We start from the raw sequence: 22450 nt of genomic DNA, 5'->3' as shown, positions 1-22450 counted from the left end.
CAAAAGAAAAAAAGGTAAATTGAAAGTCATCTGGTCTGAACACCTCCAGAGGTAATTTTGGTCTGTAAGAGGCACCATCTGGTTAGGACAGAAAAGGTGAGGTTGGTCTTAGCTGTAGATCCTGGGTCTGGGATCATGTGAGATGTCACCGGAGTCCCCGGTATGTTCAGGGGCATGAATGTGTAGTGGACACCCCTGCTTGTCTTTACTATGTGTCTCACTGCATGACTGTGCCTCTCTGTGTGTCTCTGTGTGTGTTTCTGTCAGCTCTGTTGGTTGAGAAACAGATCTAAAATGGAAGGGAGAGTGAGCCATCCCAAGGCCATAGCTTCTCCTTAGGCAGAGTACGATTTCCCCTCGGGCTCAAGGGCCATGCTGGGTTGCCCACTCACTCTGTGGTGCCCCACTCCTGGGGGCCACTGTGGCCCTGCAGTGGAAGCTGGCTGTGGCTGTTGCTATGGCAATGCCATTGACTCCAATGCTGTGGTGGTAGCCATGAGTTTCCTGGTAATAACTAGTGGCTTTCTCTGGTTTAACCAACCCCCCACCCCACCCACACACACACATACACTTGGCTTCAGACCTGTGCCATTTTGTTCTGAATCCTTTTGGCCTTGTCTGGTTGCTTAGAGAAACCCCAAATCTCCATCTGTTCTCTCAGCCTAGCCAGAGGAAATTGACCTGCCTCCCTGCCTTCCCCCCACTGAACCCCCCCCCATCCCCCACCACCACTTCCCACTTCAGAACACTCACTTCTGGCTTGTTTAATCGCATTGACTCCCATTTGAGGTCCTGAGGGGTTCTGGTCCTGTTTTCTGTGGGGAGGGGGGGAGGGTCTCAGGGTGCTGACAAGGAGGAGAAGTCGGTCTCCAAGCCAAAAAGCCCTCTGCTCCTTCCCCAGCCTGCTCCCCGCAGCTGATTGCACCTGGAGAAGGGGAAGTAATTCTCCCAGGCACACCAGGAGGAAAAGAGGGGGTTTACCTCCTTCCTCCTTCATGGGGTATGCTTCCTTCTGTAGCTATGACTTGTGTAATTGGAAGACTCGGAACCCTCTATTTCAGAGAAGCCACAGGCCCTGATTAGCCTGTTCAAAACTGTTTTAAGGTAAAAGGGAATTGGATGCCTTTTTTTTTTTTTTTTTTTTTTTTTTTTGGCTAAACATTAGTGGGAGGCTTGAAAACCTGACAACTCATCCAGGTAGGTCAGGTTACTCAAGGACCCGATTAGTCACCTGCTGGTTTTCTGGAAGAACTGAGACATATCAGATATTTACTCCCCTAGACCCAGGTGCCCATGAAAACCATATTGCCTTTATCATGCAGGTGGTCCCAGACATAAGGAGAAAGCTCCAGAAATTAGAGAAAATTGAAGGGAAGAGAGGTCCCAACTTTTGGAAATTGCTCAGAAAGTTTACAACAGCCTAGATTCAACCAAAGTGAGACAGGGAAAGAAACTCTCCCAGGCTGCTCCCACTGCCTTTGGGGAAACTGGGGGGGCTAGGCCAGGAGAAGGGGTTCAGGACTCATCAGCATCATTTGGTGAAGCCCTGAGTGCAGATCTATTGGAATTTGGACAAAAATACGCACAGAGCACTCTGCTCCAGGGTATAGATGGCCTCCACCTAGCTCCCACAACTGAGGACGAATGTGGACAGGAAACAGAAGGTCTTTTAGAAACCCTCCAAGCCTTGGGATACAGAGTCTCAGCCAAGAAGTCTCAGCTGTGTGTCCCTCAGTTCACATCCCCAGGCTATAACCTAGAAGAAGGAAAGTGGATATCTTCCCACAGCCATGTTTCAGCCATCCTGCAAATCCTCCCTTACACACAGAAAAACAAGTATTGGGATTCCTGGGGGGTGGTTGGCTACTACTGGCTATAGATAATAGGACTTTCTGAGATAGCAAATTCCCTCTCTGCCAGCGCCAGGGGTGTGCAGCCTTGGGAATGGGCTGAGACTGAGCAGAGGGCCTTCAAAGCTTTGAAAAAGGTCATATTGTCTGCCCTGGCTCTGGCCCTGGCCCTCCCAGACATTACTAAACCATTCTATTTGTATGTGGATGAGAATAGAGGCATTGCCTGGGGGGGGGGGCGGTCTTCACACAAACACTGGGACCCTGGGAAAGACCAGTGGCATATCTGTTCCAAGAGTCTTGACCTGGTCGCAGCTGGATGGATGGCATGTATAAAGTCCATAACTGCCACTGCCATGCTGGTAAAAAGAAGGTGGCAAATTAACTTTAGGGCACAAACTGTTCCTGATGGCCCTACACTCTGCTGAGGCCCACTTGAGGGGGCACCTGAAAGATGGATGTCTAACTTCCAGGTGACCCTTCTTCTGGAACCCCACATTCAGTTTCAATGGCAGCCTTCAACCCTGCCAGTCTCCAGCTGAATAACGATCCCACAGGTCCCGAACAGGACTGTCTTGAGGTGAATGACCTGATCCAGTCTGTCAGGCCTGATCTGACTGACATCTCATGGGTGACACCAGGCAAGGTCTTGTTCTCAGTTTAGAGCAGTTGCTCCTAAAAATGGGACCAGGTATGCAGGGGCAGTAATGGTGACCCAAGATAAGACTGTCTGGGCACAAGCTTTGAGCAGGGGAACCTCAGCTCAACAGTTGAGCTTTTAGCATTGACTTAAGCCCTCTGCTGGAGAGGTCATGGGGAGCAAGGCTATCACCATATACACCAATAACTGATGTGCCCATGGAACTCTCTCTACACAGAGAAAGAGGATTGCTAACCGCAGCAGGAAAAGAAATCACAAATAGAGAAGAAATCCTCTCCCTATTGGAAGGTATCTGGTTATCTAAAAGGGTGTCCATTGTCCATTGCCAAGGACACCAAAAAGGAGACTCCCCAGAAGCCAGAGGAATAGAGTGGTCCTAGAACCAGTGAGGCCTCTCCAGGTGTTGGTAGCTCTGCTGGAGGCCAGTTTACCAGACTGTCCAGAATACAGGCCAGGGTAAGACTGACTGGGCCACAGAAGAACTAGTCAAGTAGGATAAACAAAGATCACGGATGCTGAGTCTGGGAAGGCGACTGGTTACAGTTCCCCACCAAGACACCCCCCTAGGGGACCATGAAAACTGCTGAACTCCTCAGACCCAGGTATTATGTTCCAAATTTGAAAAGCCTGATTAAAGTTACCACTTTCAGACATGCTACCTGGGCTCAGGTGAACCCCAAAGGGAGAAAGGAAAACCCCACAAGGGATCTAGGCTCAAGGAAATGGGCCTGGTGAACACTGTGATTAGGGCTTTACTGAAATCAGGCCTACTGGTTTTTGCTGTAAGTATTATCTCAGGACTGGTAGAGGCCTACCTCACCCCAATAGAGACTGCCCCAATGGTTAATAAGAAACTTCTTCGGAAAATAGTTCCTAGGTTTGGATTGCCCCTAGCTCTGGGGTCTGGCAACAGCCCAGCCTTCACAGCCAAAGTGTGTCAAAATCTGATAAAGGTATTAAGTGTTAGTCGGAAATTACATTGTGTTTGTCGGCCACAGAGCTCAGGTTAGTAGAAAGAATGACTAGCACTCTTAAGGGGATTCTAACCAAACTGGTCCTAGAAACTGGTTAAAAAAAAAAAAATGGGCCAACCTCCTCCTCCTCGCTTTGCCCTGTGCATCGCCCAATGCACTCCTTACTGGGAGAGGTTTCCTCCTTTTGAGGAGGAAGTTGTGTTTGGGAGACCACCTCCTATCCTCTCCAAGCTCCAAGATATTCCTCAGGCAACAATGTCTAACTGCTCCCTTCTCAAGTCCTTGCAGGCTTTGCAGGAAGCTTGCCAGGCCACTGGCCGGACTGTGAAATGTGGTGGTATTCTAATTGTACTGAAATGTGATTTTGATTGTATGTTAATAAATAAAGTTGCCGGGGGGTCAGAGCTATTAGAGCCATAGACAGAGTGTGGCGGTGGTGGCACACGCCTTTAATCCCATAGATCTCTGTGTGTTCAGGGATACAGCCAGCATTGGAGACATATGCCTTTAAGACCTAGGGGGCTGTACATTCAGACAGTGACGAGGCAGTCACGTGTTTGGGTTTACAACCAATGAGAAGGCAGAATGACTAGAAAAATGACTTACACACAGGAAATAGCTCTCTTTTGAGAAGCTGGGACACAACAGGAGGAAGGGTAAGGTTTTAGCTCTGAGCTCTGACCTCTTGGCTTTCTCTTTTACATTGGTTCTGTGTTTCTTATTTAATAAGACGGTTGGTTACATCTACAGTGAAAGGCATCCTGGCATCGCTCACCTCCAAGCCTACCCACCAATTCCAGCCAGGAGACTTGGTGTGGATAAAGAGCACCCCTTCCTGGACATGGAACCTGTCTGGACTGGATCCCACCCCATCGTTCTCACCACCCCAACTGCTATCACGGTATCTGGTGTCATCTGTTGAAAACAGGTCAGTGAGGACCACGACAGGTGGACTGTCGCTTGAACCTCAGGCCCCTTAAAGATAAGACCGACTAGAGTTTACTAACCTGGGATACAAAATCCCCATCAGCCCCAAACCTGGACATAGGAATTCAGAAAAACTAATGATGGGGGACTATCTTTCATGTGGACCCCTGCTCTGTGGTGATATTGTGTTCTCCAAAATATTGTGCACCCTAATAAACTTATCTGGAGTCAGAGAACAGAAAAGCCACTAGATATAGAGACCAGAAAATGGTGGCACTCACGACTTTAATCCTAGCATTCCAGGGGCAGAGATCCTCTAGATCTCTGTGAGTTTAAAGCCACACTGGAAACAGCCAGGCATGGTGACTCATGCCTTTAATCCCAAGAAGTGATGGCAGAAAGCAGAAAGGTATATAAGGCATGAGGACCAGGAACTAGCTGGATAAGCTTTTAGGCTTTGGAGAAGCACAGTTCAGCTGAGATCCATTTGGATAAGGACACAGAGGCTTCCAGTCTGAGGAAACAGAATCAGCTGAGGAATTGGCAAGGTGAGGTGGCTGTGGCTCGTTCTGCTTCTCTGGTCTTCAAGCATTCAGCCCAATATCTGGCTCCAGATTTGTTTTTATTAATGAGAACTTTTAAGATTCCTGCTACACTGCTCTCTTATGTTTCTTCCAGAGATAGAACAATATGGATTTGGGGTCAGTAAATCAGGTTGTGGAGAAGACCGGCTTTAAAAAGGCCTTCAGGGATGACAATGTTATGTATGCCCTGCTGATGGTGAGTCATCCTGCCAAGGATGGCCTCAAATTACCTGGCTAGTGTGTACTAACAGTTTAACTAAATGTGCCTCCTCTGACTCACTAATGAGTCACACCCCCCACTCTATCTATACCAGTCTTTATTATCCCCCAGGTGTATGCCTATAATAGAGAAGAGTGAAGAACTCATATTGGCTTTGATTCAGTGTTAATAAAAGTCAAACGAGACGGGCGTGGTGGCGCACGCCTTTAATCCCAGCACTCGGGAGGCAGAGCCAGGTGGATCTCTGTGAGTTCGAGGCCAGCCTGGGCTACCAAGTGAGCTCCAGGAAAGGTGCAAAGCTACACAGAGAGACCCTGTCTCGGAAAAAAAAAAAAAAAAAAAAAGTCAAACGAGTCCCAATTCTGGTCCCAATCCTAATAGTCAGTGTAACTGCCATAGGCACCTTAGCCTTCATTGTTGGGAACAGAAACTTCAGGGAACTCAGTTCCCAGACAGACTTAGATCATGGCCATTTGGAGAGTTCTACGTTCAGACTGGAAGCCAAGTTGACTCCCTCACAGAGGTAGTCCTACAGAACTGGAGGAGACTAGAACTCCTTCTGTCTGGAACAGGGAAGACTTTGCATGGCCTTAGGAGCAACTTGATGTTTCTATGCCAACCAGTCAGTAGTAATTAGGAAAGGTCTTGCCATAGGCAGATCAAACCTCAATGAAAAGAAAGAAAAAGGACATAAATCAGATAATTGCTGTCAGTCTCTGTTTACCAGGTCCCCAAGGATGACCATTTTACTGTTAGCATTAACTGGACTATTGATTCTTATTCTGATGGGGCTAATGGTTGGGCCCTGCATCCTCAATTGCACGGCCAACTATGTCAGAGAATAAACTCATTTAAGCTACTGGTCCTTAGAACCAACTATGCCCCTCTAGAGACAGGACGATTCAACAACTTAACTCATGCCTGTAGAACCAATGGGAAATGTGACAGGGCAAAATAGTGCAGAGTTTCCTCTATGTTTTATTTCTCCACGGCCACTTCAGGTTTAGCTGGAATTAGATCTCCTTGATGGAGAATCCCACCAAAAATTACCCAACTCTATTCCAGGACCCAAGACCACAATGCCTCTGTTTACTTATCCCAGCTTCTGTTAAACTGCTTGCTTGTGCAAATCTCCCCCCTGACGCTGCTGAGCGAGATGCCATGATGTGGTTTTTGTCTTTAAAAGGACCTTTCTCTAAATGTTCAGGGCTACACTTAGGTCTCAAATACCTGAATGTAGCCTCAGCCTTCAATTGGCTATAAACTGTGTCTGAGTGGTCATCTCTGGTGGGCTCCCTGTCACCTCACAGTCCTTGGTCCATAAGGAACCACAGCGCACCAGAGCCGGCCCTTCACACAGCAAAGGCAATCGTACCCTAGAGACTCTACCCAGTCAACTGCACACAGGCCTCCGGAGGCCACCTTTTCTCCATGAAGCTCCACTCTCCCTCAGGGAAGCCTTCTGGACTGGAGCAGTCAGCCCTCTGGTTCCCTGACCCTTCCCATCAACCATGTTCTCTGTCCTGGTGGTTAATGTAATGATTTCTGTCCTGGTTGGTGTAACTCCAACTTCAATTCCAGCATAGCTGTCTTCAGCGAGCTCCCAGTAAGAAACTCCTTCAGTTCAGCTACGAAGGTGTCATCAGCAACAACTTTCCTCTTCTTGGAAGTTGGCCACTATTAACGTCCTTCCAAGGACCCATGCTCTCAGTTGTTTCCAGGGAATACTATCAGAAATAAGTTCAAGAAAGTGACCACCACTCCAACTGAAGCGTCTCAACAAAGCAAACCTTACTCTTGGTCAAGAGGGTGAGCTCCCCACAGACGCGGAAGAGCAAGCACACAAGGCCGGAAGTTTACTTGATTTTTATCCTAGTGCAGGTGGTAACTGTGTCTTTTCCACACAGGCTGGGCTCCAACCTCACAGTCATTTGCAATTGGCTATTTTTAAAAGAATCAACTTAAAGGAAGGGAAGGAAGCCAGGAAGGGGTCAGCTACTTAAGCCACTTAAGGCCTGAGAATGCAGCAGGGTCTTGGTGAAAACAAAGGTTTGTAACAGGTGGAAGGGATTAAAACATTCACATAAAAGTCTTACAAGGTGAGAATGTTAAAAAGATTTGGATTCCTTGGCCTAAACACGAGTCTTATAGTATTTGACAGGAAAGACTACTATTTAATGTTTCTTACAATACCACATTGGAACTTGAGGGACTTCTCAATGTGCATTTGAACTTCATAACAAGTGTCTAGCTTCCCACAGTGGGGTAATCGAAAGCTGAGCACAGCAGAGCATGCAAAGGGTCCCCAGAAGTTTTGATGAAAACAGGAAGTAGAATTGGTCAAGTAGGGCAGGGACCTTAGTTAGAGTTTCTATTGCTCTGAAGAGACACCATGACCATGACAACTTTCATAGAGGAAAACTTTTCACTGGGGCTAGCTTACAGGTTCAAAAGTTGAGTCCATCATCATCATGGCAGGAAGCATGGCGGCCTTCGGGCAGACATGGTGCTGGAGAAGGAGCTGAAATGTCTACATCTGGATCAGCAGGCAGGCAGCAAGAAGACAAAGTGACACTAGGCCTGGCTTGAGCATATGAAACCTCAAAGCCCACCCACCCCCATGACACACTTCCTCCAGTAAGGCCACACCTACTCCAACAAGGCCACTTGTCTTAATTTTTTCAAATAGTGCCACTCCCTAAGAGCCTGTGGAGGCCATTTTCATTCAAATTACCACAGATCCTACACTGGTTGGTTTTTTTCTTGCTTTGTTTTGTTTTTTGTTTTTTTGTTTGTTTGGTTGGTTGGTTTTTCGAGACAGGGTTTCTCTGGGTCGTTTTGGTGCCTGTCCTGGATCTCGCTCTGTAGACCAGGCTGGCCTTGAACTCACAGAGATCCGCCTGGCTCTGTCTCCCGAGTGCTGGGATTAAAGGCGTGTGCCACCACTGCCCGATGGTATTTTTTTTTTTAACATAATTTTTTTTCCTTTTGGGGGTTTATAATGTAATCACATCATTCTTTCCCTTCTCATTCCTTCTTCCAACCATTCCCAGGGTATCCGTTCTTGCTCTCACTCAAATTTGTGTCTTTTTATTTACTAGTTGTTTGGTGTGTGTGTGTGTGTGTGTGTGTAAAGGCCAGAGGAGAGCCAGACAGTGGTGGCACATGCCTTGGATCCCAGGACTCTGTGAGTTCAAGGCCAGTCTGGTCTACATAGCTAGTTCAGTCTCTATAATGTTGCTTGTGTGTATGTTTTCAGGGCTGACTTCTTGGTATCAGATAACCAATTGATGTGCTCTTCCTGTTAGACTATTCAACTCTCAACATTTATTAGTTGCCTGTAGTTTTTTTTGTTGGGTTGAGACCTCACGAGTTTTCCCCTTCTGTGATAGCATGTCTGTCTGTCTGTGTTGTTCTTATTCAGAGCTGGTTTAAGCAGCTAGGTTGATTAGACTTCATGAACATAGCTTTTCTGACAATTCTAGGAGACACAATCTCACAGTAAACTCCCTGTTCCTCTGAACTTCTTGTTTTGGTTTGGTTTTTGGTTTGGTTTTGCTTTTCAAGACAGGGTTTCTCTGTGTAGCCCTATCTGTCCTGGATCTCACTCTGTAGACCAGCCTAGCCTTGAACTCACAGAGATCAGCCTGCCTCTGTTTCCCAAATGCTTGGATTAAAGGCATATGCCACCACCACCCAGACTTTTGTTTGTTTTATTTTGTTTTTGAGACATGGTTTCTTCTGTGTAGCCCTGGCTGTCCTGGAACTAGCTACATTGAACAGACTGGCCTTGAACTCACAGAGTACTGGGATCCAAGGCATGTGCCACCACTGTCTGGCTCTCCTCTGGCCTTTACAGTCTTTCTGCCCCCTCTTCTGAAGTGATCCCTGAGCCTTCAGTACAGGAGCTGGGTTGTAGACATGTGATTCGGGACTGGACTCCACACCTTCACCTTCGCATCAGCTGTGGTTTTCTGTAATGATCTCCGTCTGTTGCAAAGAGAAGTTTCCTTGGTCAAGGGTGAGAACTATACCTACATGTGGATATGAAGATAAATATTTGGAATGTAGTTAAGGATTATGTTGGCTTAATAAACTGGAGTTTATAGGTCCTCCAAGATCCATGACTTCACTAGCCGTAGGTAATTGGCTAGGTTTCCAGTACCAGGCATGGCTCCCCTCTTGTTGAGCAGGTCTGAAGTTCAATTAGAGAGCCGTGGGTTATTGCTGTCAACTGGACACAACCTACAATCACCCTGGAAGGGAGCCTCATTGAGAAATTACATCTACATCAGTTGGTATGTAGGCACATCTGTGTCAGGGATGGGGGTGGAGGGAGTCTTGGTCGGGAACTGACCCAGCCTACCGTGGGCAGCACCCTTAAGAATGGTACTAGACTGCAAAAGGCAGGCTAGGTGCCGACGAGCCGATAAGCAAGCAAGCATTTGTTGGATGTGAGGTGACTCGCTACTTTGAGTTCCTGCCTCAACTTCCCCTCGGTGACAGTGGTAACCTGGAATTGCGAGCTGGATAAACCCTTTCTTTCCTACGTTGCTTTTGGCTAGAGCGTTTTATGAATAAGTGAACCAGAACAGATCCCAGGGCAGTCTCGGGATGTCCTTGCAAGAGACCAGGAACGCCAGGAGGGAGACCTTCCTGGTTTCTTCTTATCTCTTCTCCTGAATGAAAGCCTCTCCCTGGAAGCCACATGAGGATGTGACTGAAAGGAGGCACCTGGACACAGCATGGGAAGGTGAATGGGACCACCCCACCCATGCCCCACAGCAGTTTCTACCATCGGCCCTATAAAAAGCCCCAGACTAGCAGCTTGGTGGTATGCTGGTTTTTTTTTTTTTTTTGGAACTGCCCTGCCATACAAGATAAACATCTCTAAAGTTCTCACCTATGACTCCAAAATAAACTTCTTCCTAAAACTCCCCTTCTGTAGTCTGTGGGTTTCATTCTTTGAATTTGAGGAAGCAGAACTCAAGGCCGCCAACTCGGCAGTAGTTCCGTGTGACTATGGGCGCCAGGCACCGTAAATCCTAATTTGAGAGGTAAAAACCTCCATAAAACTCTAAGACACTCACTTTTGAGGTCGTCCCAGTCTGCACAGTGAGACCTTGTCTCAAAACTCAGGGTGAACCAGCTGCCCCTGCATGGAGGTATGTGTCCCGAGGGGTGATCCGTGCTCCCACCCTGGCTAGCCTGTTGGATCTGCACCCAGGTCGGTGCTCTAGGGAGTAGGAAGCTCTCCTGAGTTTAGTTTCTGTTGCTGTTTGAGACAAGTAGCCCAGGCTGGCCTCTAGCTCACTCTGTAGCAGGGGATGACCCGACCCTCCTGTCTCCACGGTCAGTGGTGAGTTTTCAGCTGAAGAACACCATTCCCTGTTTGCCGTGCTGGTGATGGAACCCGGGGCTCTCTGAAGTCCCTCCAAACACTCCATCAACAGCTGTGGCTGCAGCCTCAGCTTTCATTTCAAGGCCTCGGGGAAGGGATGATGTTGAGTGAGATCCTTTTCATACACTCAGGGGCCACCCACGGGATACCTTCTTCATGACACTGTTTTTTCCCCCTTGAATTAGCAGTTGATGTATTATTGACATATTCTGAAAAGGCCCCTTACTCTTGCTTTTTGACTGTGTGACCTCCGGCCTCAGTTGACAGCACTCATGGGTTTGGTTCAAAGATATTAGTTATGCTTCCCTTTTTTTTTTTGGTTTGGCCCTTTCCTACATGTATATAATGCATTTTAGGTTTTTTTTGTTTTTTTTTTTTGTTTTGTTTTTTTTTTTTTTACCCATCGCCCTCCTCATCCCCTCTCTCAGCTCCCTCTGCAGCCTTTTTTCCTAACAAACCCCCTCCAATCTCCACATCTCCTTTTTGTGTGTGGCCCCCACTGCGTTTAGAGTTTCTTCCCAGAGCATGGGGTAGGAGGTTATTTACTGGAACAGGGCAACTTCACAGTAGCTACATCTCTAAAGAAAAGGTCACACCACGCCCCCTCTGCCAGCAACCTTTAACTGCTAATAACTAACAGTCCCTCAGAGAGGGGTGGGGCCTGGTGGTCTCCTCGCCATCCATGATGAAGTGTTGAAGGATGTCATTTTGCACAGGTCTTGTGCCGACAGCCACAGCTGCAGTGGATTGATTCTGCTCGTTAAAACAAACAAATAGAATAAGACATGATGCTTTGGGGGCAGTTTTAAGCTCACAATAAAGTGAAGAGAGGGTAGTGAGTCTTCCCACATGCTACCCCCCACCCCCTGCCCGCCTCCTACATGCCGGCTACCTGTTACAGCGCTGAGCTCATAAGGTGAGGTCATCAGCCAAGAACCCAGCCGTTCCTCCAGGGTTGAAGCTTGGTGCTGGGTCCTGTTGATACGTAGCATAGGAAATGTTTTCGCTGTCGTCACAATCTCTAAGGCTCTGCCTCTTCCCCTCCACCCCATCCCTTGGCTGGCTGTCACCCATCTGTCATCACGGAGCTCACGTCTCCTTCTCCAGCATGTCTGTAGCCTGGCCAGTCCAGCCTCTCTCCTTTACTCTCTGCATTTAATTGGGGTTACAGACAGGTGTGAGCTGTCATGTGGGTGCTGGGAATTGAACCCAGGTCCCTTGGAAGAGCAGCCAGTGCTCTTAACCACTGAGCCATCCCTCCAGCCCCCGCATATTTGTGTGTGTGTGTGTGTGTGTGTGTGTGTGTGTGTGTGTGTGTGTGTGTGTGTCCCGTGATATTCCATTGTCTGGAATCACATCCCGTGTTTCTCCAGTCCTCAGCTGCACAGCATCTCAGCAGTTCCCAAGTCCTGATGGTAATGGGGACAGTTGCATTGGAAATGCTGTGGTGGGATCAGTGCTGGTGCTGGACTTCTCATTCTTAGCCTTTTGATGTGATGAGTTCCATCATTGGCCACTGGCGTTCACGGTGTGCATTGCTAAGGCTGGACTGAGGTTCGTGCTATTAGTCGCCATTTTCCATTTGTTGTCTTTGCTCGTTTCCATTTTTTTCCCAGTCTTCTTTCCTTTTTCTGTTCTCTCTCTCTCTCTCTCTTGTGTGTATGTGTGTGTGTATGTGTGTGTGTGTGTGTGTGTACCCACATGCACATGTTCCTGTGTGTGGAGATCAGAGGACATCCTCTCACACCAGTCCTCACCTTCCATCTTGTCTGAGGTAGGGTCTCACTGTGGAGACCACGCTAGCTGGCCCACAGGTTTCCAGATATTAGAAAGAGGCAGGGGACACAAAAACTTAAGTATCTCCACAGGATTTTACTTCTGCTGAAGGGTTTGTAGTCGTGACAAGTTCTGGCAAGCATCCACACTAAGTAGGAATTCTGCCGGGGTTTTGTTCCTAACGTGAGTGTTCTGTGCCTTTACTCTGCTGACATTATTAAACTGTTGGCTAATCCAGATGGTGTAGCACAGTGTGGGGAGTAGACATTTCTGGGGGGCAGGCAAGACTCAGGAGAACCAAAACTTATATTCTCAGAACTAGAAACTAGAGATGTATGTATGTGGAGGCAGTTTGCAAAATGGTGTTTTCCTGAAATGTAATCATCCTGGTTTAGCTAATCTTTTTTATTTTAAGTTATTTTAATTAGTTATTATTGTGGAATATTAGTTGAAGATGTGCTACATTCATTTATGCTGTGGAACAATATGTTTAATGATGCAAAGATGTGTTTCGTTCTTTTATGTTGCATCTGTTTAATTCTGTGAAGCTGTGTTACTTTGCATGTCTAAAACACCTGATTGGTCTAATAAAGAGCTGAACGGCCAATAGTGAGGCAGGAGAGAGAAATAGGTGGGGTGGCAGGCAGAGAGGATAAATAAGAAAAAAGAAGGAAAAGAAGAGAAGTGAGAGAAGGAGAAGGAGAGAGGACAACAGGGGCCAACCACCTAGTCACATTGAGTAAAAAGGAAAGATATATAGAATAAAGAAAGGAAAAAACCCAGAGACAAAATGTAATAAAAGAGAAATGGGATAATTTAAGAAAAGCTGGCTAGAAACAAGCCAAGCTAAGCCCGGGCATTTATAAGTAAGAATAAGTCTCTGTGCATTTATCTGGGAGCTAGGTGATGGGGCTCCCAAAGAGCAAAGAGTAAAAAAACCAACAACAAGTTATTTAAATGTCTTATTACTTTTCTATTGCTGTGAAGAGAAACCACGGCCAAGACAGATAATGAAAGAAAATGCTTACTGGGGTTCGGAGTTCCAGAGGGTTCGAGTCCATGACCATCATGGAGGGGAGCATGGCAGCAGGCATGCAGGCATGGTGCTGGAGCAGTTGCTGAGAGCTTGCATCCTGGTGCACAGGGACAAGGCAGAGAGAGAGAGAAAGCTAGCTGGAATAGTGTGGGGACTTTTGAAACCACAAAGCCCATCCCCAGGGACACACCTACTCCAGCAAGGCCACACCTCCTAATCCTTCCCAAACAGTTCCACCAACTGGGGACCAAGCAGTCAAACACATGAGCCTATGGGGGCCACTCTCATTCAGACCACTACCATTCAGTGTTTTGTCTGCATGTACATCTGTGTATCATATGCATAGCTGGTACCCAAGAGATCAGAGAAGGATGTCAAATTGTTGCTGGAGTTCGGGTTTCAGTGGGATGGACTGCCTGCACAAGTGTGCAGCTTCTTTCCCAAGATGAACAAAGAGTTGGATGCCCAGGGGCCAAAAAAGAAAGACTCAGAAAAGCTGGACATGGGGATTTCTTCAGGAAGAAAGCCAAGAGCAGAAGTCCCCCTGTTGGGAAGAGTGGGGACTTCAGAGCCAGAGGACTTGCAAGTGGTGTCTGAGCTGTTCTTTCAAGAAGCCTCCAGACCCTTTGGTCTCCTCTCACGATTGCTGCTTCCTCTGTGCAAACCGAAAATAACCTCCTAAGCAGGCAGTATTGTTTGACCAAAATAGTCAGCAAAATACAAGTCATTGTCCAAAGAACGGCCTTGATGTGATCGATGGCCCTGGTTGATGGATGGCCTTGTTTGTCAAGCTCATTCCAGAGCTTGTGTGGGAGGTTACCTCCTTCCCTTCCCTTCCCTTCCTGGTGGGAATGTTTTTCTCTTCCATGGGAATATTCTCTTTTTTTCTCTGACCTTTTGCTGACTCCTCACCTGATCCCCTGGGGCTGGGAGTTACAGACAGTGGTGAGCTGCCATGTAGGTGCTGGAAAATGAATTTGAACCCTCTAGAAGAACACCTCTCAACTGCTGAGCCTTCTCTCCAGCCCCTCAGCTGACCTTCTGGTGCTTCTCACCTGGGGATCCTCGTGTCTCTAACCCCCACCTTCTCGTAGGAATACGACTACACATGCCACCAGGCCCGGCTATACCAGCTTCCTGGGGATTCAAACTCGGGTCGTCACACTTGCTGGCAAATGCTTTCCCCCACCAAGTCATTTCCCAAGCCCTCTTCTGTGGGTTTTTTTTTTTTTTTTTTTTTAACTGAGCACCGTTTCCCAGGCTTTATTTGACCTTTTACCCTCTTGAAGAAAAGTTCCCAGTTTTCATCCCGTCTCAGTTCAGTCTTCGTTTATTTTCTGGTTACCGTGTCAGGGTCTTTTTGCCCAAGGACATGGAAACATGACACCTGCAGAAAGCTTCCTTAAAGAGGACAAGGCCTACTCTTCAGCCCCACTTCCTCTGACCTGTGGCCGGAAGTTCACTCGACGGTTGGAACCCTAGCATCCAAGTTAAACAACCCGGCAGCCTAAGACCACAAAACCCACAAGATTAGAAGAACCTGACACACCATGATTCAATGCCAGCCCTGAACTGTCTACCTCCAGATTTACTGTATGTAAGGCAGGAGACTTCTAGAAGTCAGGGCTTTGCTCCTCACAACACAGTCGTAGCTAAAAAAAAATTCCTTTATAAAGAAAAATTCAAGCCAGGTGTGGTGGCACACACCTTTAATCCCAGCACCTGAGAGGCAGGGGCAGGCACATTTCTGTTAGTTGGAGGCCAGCCTGGTCTACAAAACACGTTTCGGGACAGCCAAGGCTACACAGAGAAACCCTGTCTTGAAAAACAAAATAAAACAAAAAGATCCAGCCAAAAGGGAATGATGAAAACAAGACACATCCTTCAAGGCTCACCTCCACTGACTGACTTCCTCTGGCAGGGCTCCACTGCCTCGCATCCCGTTCAGCTCTGACCACATCAATGGGTTCATCTATTCCTGAAGCTAACACCTTTGTTACCCAGACAACTGTCGGTGGTAGCATCACTTCTGGGGACCAGGCCTCTGATACATGAACATTCATTTCAGTACATGTTCTGAGCCAGGGTCTCGAGAAAACCCTGATTGGCCTTGAACTTGCTGGGTAGCTAAGGCTGACCTCGAACATTTGACTTCCCTGCTTATTCTCCAAGTGCAAGGGTTACAGGCATACAGTTTATCTGGGGCTGGAGACCGAACCCAGGGCTCTGTGCAGGCTGGTGGTTAGGAGATAGGGGCTGCACCTCGTTCTTGTATGGGGACTAATGCGTGTCTCCCAGGGGGAATCGATCTCACGAGAGCTGGTTGTTCTAAAATGAGGCCACCCATGAGTGTGCCCCCTTCTGCACACAGCCACCGCTCCACCATGCTGTCTGTCCTGCAGTCAAGGCCTCACTCCTCAGAGGTCAACCAGATGGGACCACTGATTTTGGATTTTCAATCTCTGAAAATGTGACCTGGATAAACCTTGTTTGTATTTATGTGTGTCGTCACCTCAACACAAAACAAATGACTAGAAAGAGACAGGTAAGGTTAAATTAAGTCCGAAGGGGGCAGGCTAACCCAGTAGGGACCACTGTCGTCCTCATAGGAGGAGGTGGGAAGGGGCTGTGCAGATGGATGGCTTAGTCAGTAGAATGCTTACCGTGTAAGCGTGATTACCTGAGTATAACCCCTGTATCCACGTGCTGCGGGCCGCAGGAATATCATAAGAACTCAGCTGGCTATGGCAAAGTCACTACCTGGAGGAATCAGGGAATTCCTCCAGAGGAAGCCAAATCCCAAGGAGTTTTTGGTGTTACTTGGCTTGTTATATATCAGCTGTATTCTGTTATGAAAATCATGTGTGCCTTCATAGCTTTCCCAATTGACTTTTCCCTAGAAGGGCTAACAGTGTGGACTGATCACTCTCTGGACATACACATTCCAGGTATTTGGAGAACAGCCTCAGGAAAGGCTTTCTCTGGAATCAGATATCTCCCTTGGCCACTTTCAAGGATTAGCAGTAATAACAGTCCACATGCAAGTCTCCTGATTTAAGATGAATTCCACAAGGAGACACCGCCTAGGTCAGGTGGACGTTAAGTAATAGCTTTACACAATTCAGCTCGGACCCTCCTTTCTTACAGCCTTACCAACTTTATAGACCGCTAATTCCTTACCTAACCACTTCTAGACATATTTAGATAACCTTCTGCGCTGACAGCTATGCTCAGCCAGAACTCCCAGTTCAAGCCTCCCTGTAATTATCATTATTGGCAGCATCCAGCCAGGTCCATCCCCAGATGGAGGAAAGTACCTTATCAGAGATACCTCTGTACTCTCTAAGAACAGACATAAGCATCCGGGCTACCTATCTGAGAAGGCCTGGAGGATGTGCCAATTAAGCCTTACTTCCTCCTTTCCCAAACCTTACCTCCAGCTCCAGATCTCCCTTTAACTATCACCAGAGGCATCTAGCTGTACACAGGTTGCCTAGCGACTGAGCACACTTTCTCCCACCCTGCAGAAAAACAGCAGATAGCTTGGACAGATAGGAGCCACAGTAAAAAAGAAGACAGTTTTATTTTCTCCCATTGACCTAGCAACTTACAGATTCTTAACACTTTCTACTAATCCCGTTTAAGACTATAGTTGAGCACATAAGAGCCCTCTTCTTAGATATTACCTGAATTTAGCCTTTAGTTAATTCATTTCCCCATTGGTCACTTCCCTTTGGGATTGCAAATGATAATTAACGGTTATTGCCTCCCTATGTGATTCTTATCACCCTTCCATTTGACCCTGGAAGCCTGGCTTTGCACTGCTAAGGGATTACTGCTTGTAAGTGTGTATATACCAGGACTCCCAGGGAACGAGAGGACAGAGAAGAGAAAAGAGAATGGAAGAACTAGATGGGTAAGAACTTGAGAGGAACGAACTGAGATGGGGAAGAACTAGATTGAAGGGCTAAAAGAGAGGACTAGAGGAACGAGATGGAAGATGAGGAAGAGCCAGATGGGGAAGAACAAGATGAGGAAGAGCCAGATGAGAGAGGAGACAGGAGAGGAGTTGCTAGGGGAAAGAACTAGATAGATGAGAAACTAGAAGGGACAGAACTAGATGAAGGAATTAAGATAGAACCTAGAGGGGACAGTAGACAAATATAGAGAAATCAGGCAAGGAAGGAGCTAGGCATGAGAGCAGAATAGAAGCTGTGTAGAGAGAGAGAACTATCACAGAATAATAATAAAGTGTGCCGGGCGCACGCCTTTAATCCCAGCACTCGGGAGGCAGAGCCAGGCAGATCTCTGTGAGTTCGAGGCCAGCCTGGGCTACCAAGTGAGCTCCAGGAAAGGCGCAAAGCTACACAGAGAAACCCTGTCTTGAAAAAAAACAACCAAAAATAAATAAATAAATAAATAAATAAATAAATAAATAAACAAACAAACAAACAAACAAACAAACAATAAAGTGTATGAACTAAGGAGTTTCGTGTACATAGATTCATTTCTTTTCATCAAAGATTAATTATCAGCTGGTTGTAGATTCTTCCCAGACCCTGGGAGGGGACTATCGAGGGGCTGGACCCCCACAGTCCCCGATATCCACGTGAAAGCCAGCTGTGGTGGTATCTGCTTGCAATCCCAGCACTAGGCAGGCAGAGGCAGACAGAAGCCCTGGGTTCAGGAGCCAACCAGCCAGCCTAACTAGCAAACCCGTAAAGAGACCCTCTCTCAAAAAAAAGATGGTAGAGAGCCAGTGAGAGGGCTCGGCAGGTAGTGGTTCGTGTCCCCGAGGCTGATGACCTGAGTTCCCTCACCTGGGTTCACGCACACAGTGGAAGGAAATGACCAGCTTCAGCAAGTCATCCCGTGACCTTCAAACTAGAACCATGACACGCACGCAGGCACGCAGGCGTGCACGCACTCGCGCACACAGTCTTCCTAGGTCGTAAGAGCGCTGACCCTGATCAACTGTAGCCTGCTGAATCATTGCAACCTTTGATGAACCACACTGGTGGGTGGCGAGGAAGGTGAGGCTTAACTGAAAAGTAGGAAGTGGAGCTCAGTTGCAGAATGGAGGCCACTTGGGGGGCAGCGTCCCTCGTTGCTGTGATCAAATACTCGACAAAAAGCAACTTACCTTGGCCCAGGGTTCCAGAGGAGACACAGTCCATCACGGCGGGAAGGCACAAAAAACGACAAGCCTGAAGCCAGGCAGGAAGTCTGGAAGTAGAGAGTGGAAGTAGGAAGTGAGTCAAGCTGTAAACCCTCAAGACCCCCACCTCCCACCCCCGTGATGTCCTTCCTCCGCAAGACTCCCCAAACAGCGCCCCCTGCTGGGGAACCAAACACGTGTGTCTGTGGAGGACAAGTCCCATTCAAACCCCAGCAGGGGGGATTTGGGTTTTATTTTGTTGTGGGTGGGTTTGTTTGTTTGTTTGTTGGTCATTGTTTGACAATGTTTCTAGCCCAGGCTGGACCAGAATCCCCTTTGTAGGTGCGGATCACCTTGCACTTCTGATCCTCCTGCCCCTCCCCCCTGAGTGCTGGGACTATATAGACGTGGGTACCGGGCTTCCTGGATCAAGTACTCAACCAACTTGAGCCGCATTCCCAGCCCAGCGGCTGCAATTTAACCCAGCCCCTCCCAGCGCCCCCTTTTTTTCATCCCCTTCCTGTTTTCCGAGAAGACTGGGTTCTGCCACATGCTCCAGCTGCCGTGAGGCTGCAGCCAAGCGCATGGGACCAAGTGACCACAGAGTGAACCCTCTGAAAGGCTGAGTCACAGTCTTTCCCCCTCCTTCAGGTTGCTCCCGTCAGGTGGCTCACAATGACGAGAACACAATTAATACGGTTTTAAAGAGGAGATTCACTGAGCGAGCTCCACTACAAAGGCAATTAGAATCGCACTGTGGAAATGGAGTCAACTAAATGAGGCACTAGGCAAGAAGCCTGGAGCCACCTCTGATGTTTCAGCAGAGGTTGAAATGTGGGCAGGTGGATGGCGGAAAAGGACAGTCCTGGACACACTGACTGGAGGCTGCTCACCCGGGGATACCGGGCATGACTACTTAGAAGCAGGGTCTCCTGTGTGATTAGTTAAGTGAGCATATTTGACCTCAGATGGGTGCTAAGTTGGAAGGGAGAGAAAAACCATGGAAGCTGGCAGTTACTGCCAGTTCCTGGCTGCCTGGACTTCTTTACCAATCAGTTTCTTGGGACAAAGGCTGGAGATTGTGGCCTGGCTTCCTTCAAATCTGATTTACAGACATCTGGAGAGAAAGGCAAAATCCTAGCTAACCAGCAGAACAGAACACTGGACCTAAGGTTCAGTGGTGACAGGAAGTGAATCACCAGCTTGAGTTGCAAACTCCTCAGCTTCCTTTTTATTTATGCACTTTTATTTTTCTTTTAATGAGCAGTGCCCCAAGGTCAGGAATTGGCCAGCTGTGGCTTGTCTAATCGGGACACTTCCAACACTGTGCTCCGGGGAACCACAGCATGCCACGCTCCCTGACCCCTCTGTATAATCACAGCCTTGGCGCCTCTGCCTGGAGACGGTCACTTCCCTCTTGGCTACAGTGGTTCAGCTACCCTGTCGTACAAGATCGTGACCGGCTCAGCGCTCACTCCTGCAGCCCCTTGGCCACGACCCCATCCATGTCCGTGACTGTTCTCACTGCCTTAAGTCATGGTCTGAGGATACTGTCCATAATGGTGGGGAAAGCAGGGTACCAGGAAGTGAGGCAACAGCTCACATTGTTATCAGCAGCCAGGAAGCAGAGAGAGGAATGCCGGGGCTCTGCTCACTCTTTCCTATTTATTCAGTGCAAGACACACACACACACCCCAGCCTGAGAATGATGCCACCTACCCCTGGAGTGACTCTTTCTATCTCCTAGATGTCTAGCTTCCCTCTAGGCCCCTCCAATGGTCCTGTTACAACAGAGCCAGGCCAGCTTACTTTTTCAGTCGTGATCCTCCAGCACTCTCTATTTTGCTCAGTCTATGACTGTCAGCCAAAGGCCCAACTATGGCCTATGAGGGGCCATAGCAGCAGCTTGCCCACTAGAGTTCATTGGAACACTTCCTCCCACATTCGCTATGACTCACAGCTGCCTGCTTGCTAACAGCGATACATCTGGGACCACATCAGCTCTTGCCACAGAGATGCAAGTCGTTGCAGAGATAAGACAAAGCAGCTGTATGCTGCTAGTCAGGAACATACATCTTGGAGCAGGCCTTGCTGCCAAGGCCAGCCTTCCGGTGTCAGTGGCCCCCGCTGCCATCTAAGAGCAAGAGTAGCCTGCCCAGCTGAGCCTGTCCTGTGAGAGCCCAGCTCCCACCTTTTAAAGGGTTCCTATGAGGAAAAGAAAGGGATAAGATAGAAAGATAGTGAAGAGGAGAAAGACATAATCATGGGATAGCTTCAGGAGGACCTGGATCAAAACCCAGTGGCCCCTTCTGCCTCTTCAAAATAGCTTTTTATAACAATGCTAGATCAATGCACACCCCACAGCCAAGTGTAGACCCTTCCAAACACCTGGTAACCACGCCTGTAGTCAAATCATCTCATTATGCAGCTTTGCTGGGTAAAGCAAGCTCAGATTCTTGGACCCTGAGTAAGTTCTCACTAGGAAACCTCTGTGGGTCTCTACAGCTCCCCCTTCTTAATATATTAAAGGGCCCCTCTGGCCCCTCAGAGACTGTGCCTGCCTTAGGTCATCTTCTTCATTAATCAGCCTTACCCATCATGGAGATACACTTTCCATCAAGCATACTCTGTATTAGGTTGGCAGTTAGCAAGAAGGACTTTACCCATCTCTGACTACCAGCCTCTGGCAGGGGAAAGTACAGAGCTTAACTCAGCTCTGACTCAGGTCCATACTAAGAGCATGCAGGTAGCTGGAACAACCACAGCAATCCCTATGGCTGCTACATCCCCCAGTAAAGGAGTAGAGGATGACCAAGATGGAATGTCCTTTTTGAATAGGTCAACGATGTCTATAACAGCCTTAGCTGCACCAAGCCCCTTTTTAAATCAATAAACTCTTGATGCAACTGAATCAAACCTAAAGACTTCCTTAGCTTCACCAAACCATAGTTCATCAATATCAACAGGTTAACATAATTCTAGCATGAATATTACTATACATATTTACAATTCTTACAAACTTACATTCAAAAGCAAACTCTCAATAGGATTATTTATACTTTACAAACTTTAGCAAACATTCAAAAGTGATCTCTTAACAGAACTATTTACATTTTTCTTCTAAGAATACAGAGGGAACATGAATTGTGAGTCACCACAGTTAAAATTGTAGGTGAACTCAAAACTGTTTCATTTCTGAGGTTTGCAAAAGTTCAACAAAGTCAGTTCTAATAATAATCTTCAAGTTCCACTGATAGCCCAAGATCAGGGCCTGGCTCGTCAGTCGCCCTGAAGTCCCTTTTAGCAGTCCAAGTCATAATGACTTTTAGGCAAACAGTTCCAAATATGAGGAGTCCTGAATTTGTTGCAGCTCCCCTGAATGCAACAACTCAACTTAGTTCAAACAAGCATCTCTGAAGCTTCACTCTCAGCCACAAAAGCACTTTCAGTTAGCTTTCCCTAGGAGAGCTACCCTAGGGCAAAGGTGGAATTACCATCCTGAGCTGCTGTAACTCTTAGGAAAGCTTTCTGCTCAGCTAGTAGGAATCAGGAACTGTCTCTTAAAGGAGCCACACATTGGTTTGCCACTAGCAACCAGAAGTGGTATGGCTCTAGGCTCCATTTTCACAGTCTGTACTTGTACTGAAAATCAAGATCAAGTGAGCTTTTGCCCTTCTGTTCCACAGGAGGTTTCTATCCTCCCTGAGCTTGCCTTAAGACACCTGCATTACCATATGACAGGTGTACCACCCCAGTCAAACTCCCCACCTGGCACTGTCTGATGAGAATCCTTGAAACAAGAGCCTTTTCAGAGAGATCCTCTCCCAGATAGATCTCCTTTGTCCCTGCTTGTCCCCTCTCCC

The 22450-nt window shown here is 47.6% G+C and overlaps 1 long non-coding RNA gene across 1 annotated transcript; it reads right to left on the bottom strand.

Annotated features, from left to right (window-relative positions):
- Positions 1 to 11051: 11051 nt before the first annotated feature.
- Positions 11052 to 18658, bottom strand: LOC119086817. Its single transcript, XR_005090179.1, has 4 exons — positions 18573 to 18658; positions 13422 to 13526; positions 11510 to 11592; positions 11052 to 11370 (listed from the first exon to the last, which is right to left on the bottom strand). It is a non-coding gene; the product is annotated as an uncharacterized LOC119086817 (long non-coding RNA).
- Positions 18659 to 22450: the final 3792 nt, after the last annotated feature.

Source organism: Peromyscus leucopus, chromosome 16_21, assembly GCF_004664715.2.
Source record: "Peromyscus leucopus breed LL Stock chromosome 16_21, UCI_PerLeu_2.1, whole genome shotgun sequence".
Taxonomy (NCBI): domain Eukaryota; kingdom Metazoa; phylum Chordata; class Mammalia; order Rodentia; family Cricetidae; genus Peromyscus; species Peromyscus leucopus.
This window is presented reverse-complemented; position numbering and strand designations above follow the sequence as displayed.